General features: G+C 42.7%; 1 pseudogene; it reads right to left on the minus strand.

Annotated features, from left to right (window-relative positions):
• Positions 1-3,950: 3,950 nt before the first annotated feature.
• Positions 3,951-4,014, minus strand: LOC129633467 (uncharacterized; annotated as a pseudogene).
• Between the last annotated feature and the right edge of the window lie 326 nt (positions 4,015-4,340).

The raw sequence follows: 4,340 nt of genomic DNA on the forward strand, positions 1-4,340 counted from the left end.
GAAAGCACGTAACTAGCCTCTAGACATTCCTGTATCTAATATGGCCACAGAATTTATCAACTGCATAAAGCATTTTGGGAGTGAAGGGACCACTATTAATAATTGTGTAGAGACAACAGGCACCTGAGACTATTCTAGAAAAGCAGGATGTATGATTACCTAATATTCCCCGGTTTACCAGCATTTTTAGACTATGAAAGTAATGTGGCAACATGATGGAAAACTTGAAAATGAGGGGGAAATACATAATCTCAGTATCCTAAAAGAACCATTCAGTTAATTTTGGATTTGCTTCCAATGTTTTTCCTTTTTTTTTTTTTTTTTTACCATTGCAATCCTAATATGTATACAATTTTGTATCCTGTGTTTTTCTTTTCAGTTCAGTTCAGTTCAGTCACTCAGTCGTGTCCAACTCTTTGCGACCCCGTGAATCGCAGCACGCCAGGCCTCCCTGTCCATCACCAACTCCTGGAGTTCACTCAGACTCAAGTCCATCGAGTCAGTGATGCCATCCAGCCATCTCATCCTCTGTCGTCCCCTTCTCCTCCTGCCTCCAACCCCTCCCAGCCAGCATCAGGGTCTTTTCCAATGAGTCAACTCTTCGCATGAGGTGGCCAAAGTACTGGAGTTTCAGCTTTAGCATCAGTCCTTCCAAAGAACACCCAGGGCTGATCTCCTTTAGAATGGACTAGTTGGATCTCCTTGCAGTCCAAGGGACTCTCAAGAGTCTTCTCCAACACCACAGTTCAAAACCATCAATTCTTCAGCGCTCAGCTTTCTTCACAGTCCAACTCTCACATCCATACCTCACTTAGTGTATGTCATAAACACTTTTTCACATTGCTTGTTTTTGAAATCATTTTAACATCCATTTCAGTATTCCATGGAGGAGGTGTACCTACCTATCATTTATTTAGTCATATACATGTTTGATTTTTTTTTTAAAGTTACATATAACGGAGAAGGCAATGGCACCCACTCCAGTACTCTTGCCTGGAAAATCCCATGGGCGGAGGAGCCTGGTAGACTGCAGTCCATGGGGTCGCAAAGAGTCGGACACGACTGAGTGATTTCACTTTCACTTTCACTTTCATGCATTGGAGAAGGAAATGGCAACCCACTCCAGTGTTCTTGCCTGGAGAATCCCAGGGACGGGGGAGCCTGGTGGGCTTCTGTCTATGGGGTCACACAGAGTCTGACACGACTGAAGCGACTTAGCAGCAGGCTTAGCAGTACGTATAAAGTAAGCCCCTTGCTACTCAAAGTGTGGCCTGATAAGCTGGATATCACCTGAGAGCTTGTTAGAAATGCAGAGATGATAGCCCCACTCAGACCTACCAGGTCTACTACATCTGCCCTTTAAGAAAACCTCTAAGAGATGCACATCAAAGTTTGAGAAGCTCTGAGTTTGTCTACTTATAAATAATGCTGCTGTGAACATTTTCATGCACATGCATTTCCCCTGCTCATGGATAGTTTAGTTGTATCCAGTTCCCAGAAATGAGATTATTAATTAAAAAGCCTTACAGATTTTTATGATTGCCAGAATTAGGGGAGAGTGCTTTAAGAGGCAGAGGGGTGGGTTTAACTGAGCACTATAACCTGAAGATTGGTCCAGTTAGTTCCTCTGCTGGGTGGTGGACTATGATTGACCCATTGGGACCTCTGGTGTTAAAAGTTCTACAGCTTAAAGAACAAGCCTCATATTCCCATCTGAAGGCAGAACCAGAGAGAAAAATAACTTTCTATTGCATCTTCCTGCCCCATAGACCCACAGAGCTCCTTGCAGTTCCCATCAGATTTCAAGACTGACAAATCCTAAATATTCCAATTAGAGGCCAGAAACCTCCTTAAGTTTTGTGTCTAGGGAATTCATTCCTGACTTTCTCTGAGTCATGAAGAGAAATGCTTCTTTTGGGGGCCTTTAGAGTCACCTCCAAGCCACAGTAATTCTAGCTCTGCTCTGGCATCCATAGCCAAAGGGTCACTGTGCTGCTTCCTTGATGACTCCTAAGCCTTTCTTCCTCCCCGGGAGCTGCTGGTATTTTCTTTTGCAGATCATCTCAGCCCTTTGGGAGCCTGTAACTCCAGTGTTTATGCCATCCCTCTTGGGTTCCAACACACCATCCAGACTTTGCTCACCACTGCTTTCCTATCTGACCTGCGTTTGTACTCCAGAATCTCTAGTTTTTCAGCTGGCCTCTGGGTCGCTGTTTTTCTTGGGGCAGTGTCACATTCTGAGGTTTATGATGTGCTTTCCTGATAGTGATACTGTCCAGATCCTCAGTTTGCTTCTTAGTGTTCTTAAGCCTGCCCATCAAAACTGCCACACCTCAGGCCTGCTTATCGGTGTGGACGTCTGGAATAGAGTCTGGCAACTTCATCCTGCTGGCTCACCTTCCTTTAAGAATGGTTTCAAGGGTACATCTGGATTTCTCTTAAGATAACTGGGATTCAATGTCCATCCTGATGGACTTAACTAGATCACTGACCTGCAATTACTATTTCTTCTGAAGACATTTTCCTCACTTAAGTTGCTTTCCCTTTCCCATCAGTGACAGAGCTTAACATTATTTCAGAGAGAAATGGAAGAGTGGTTTCTGTGACCTATTCTTTATGGGATTAAACCTGTACTTCCTACTTTATGTAATCATCTTTGGTTCAAGCATGGTACTATAATTGGCATCATTTGGAACTGTTTGTGTATGTGCACGTGTGCGTGTGCGTGTGTAAGGAAAAGAGAGAGAGGTGTTGAGAATCTAACTGACCTTTACTGTAGTTCATTTTGCTCTGATATAGGCCAAGTAGATTAACTTGTCCCCAAGATGACTACCATCCCTTCATTCCTAGAGGGAAAAACTGTGCTCACACTGAGCACTAGAATTCACGCCTCCACATATTTGAGTCTGGGCTAATCTGTGAATGCTGTGACCTGCAGAATAAGTGAAGTTAGTTCACAAGAAGGCGGATAGCTTTTGACTGGCTCTCTTGCAATGCTTACTTGAGGGGGGAATCAGTTATGATATGAGAACTCTGACTTCCCCAGGGCTGCCATGCTGTGAGGAAACCCGAGGTAGTCACATGGACAGAGATATGACCAAGAAGCCCACAGTTATCTCAGCTCATTTGTCACACATGTGAATGAAAAAACCTTTAACTTAAGACTCCCAGCCTCTGCCTCCATTCTGCTAAAATTATATGAGGGACCCCATGTAAGAAAAACACCCAGCTGAGTCTTTCAAGGCTCAGAATCATGAAAGATAATAGTAAATATTTGTTGTCATCTACTAAGTTTTGGGGTTTTTTGGGGGGCGGAAATAAATAGCTACAATACCAAATACCTATTTTTGTCAGGAAATATCTCAGATTCAGGGTAGTAAAACAACTGAATCTGTTATTATGCCACAGGGTTTGAAGTTCTGCTTCAACTTGTCTTTAAAAGCGACAGCATGCTGAATTAGCCTGGAGCAGGTAAAGTGTTATGGCTACCTTCATTTGTTATCCAAATGTGGCTTAGATGTGCTCCAGAGCTGGGTGATGAAGGATGTCAATTCAGTGCTGATGGACTAGCTGTGTTTAAGGACTTTATTCTTGGAGAGGTTGACATTATGAATATTAACTATAGTATGAAAAAAGGCAGTAGGCATAGAAATTTAGAGGAAGAAGGAGCCATGGGTATAGAAATTGCTAGTCCATTCATGCATTTTTTTAGATTAAGTGAACAGAGGTGCACAAAGGTAAAATGTCTTGCCCAGACCAGAGAACTGGTTGGTTTTCATGTTAACACAAGAATTACGGTCTCCTGGTCCAGAATCAGCTCTTTTTACTATATCACTCTGTCTTCTGGTTTATAAAGAAACACTGAGGAAATCAGTATGCTATGCGGCTTTGTCTTCCCTTCCATTTATTGTGTATGTCCTATGTGCTATTGATCTGTTTTCAATTAGCAATAATTAGCAATAATTGCGCCTTGGATAAACCTCATTGGCTACGATACTGCCACTGCACAAAGCTATCGATCTATATAATGGGACTTACAAGGACCTTATATAATTGTTATGAGAGTTAAAGGAGACAGAGTATGGAAATTATCTGGCACCTACTGTGTGCTCAGTAAATGGTGAGAATCCTCTTCAAGAGCCTAGTGAGACAAGTTCTTGGGATAATCATCTCAAGGGGCTTTAAACTGAAAGAATTTTCCCCCACAAACAATACCCTAGGTATGAGAAATTCATCCCTGGGGAGGAAAACAGAAGGGAATTCAGCATCCACCCAAGTTCTAACCCAGACGAGGAGACATTTAAACGACCTGTGAGAAAAGAAAGGAGCTGCATGGGGAT

The sequence above is a fragment of the Bubalus kerabau genome, chromosome 18, assembly GCF_029407905.1.
Source record: "Bubalus kerabau isolate K-KA32 ecotype Philippines breed swamp buffalo chromosome 18, PCC_UOA_SB_1v2, whole genome shotgun sequence".
Taxonomy (NCBI): Eukaryota; Metazoa; Chordata; class Mammalia; order Artiodactyla; family Bovidae; genus Bubalus; species Bubalus kerabau.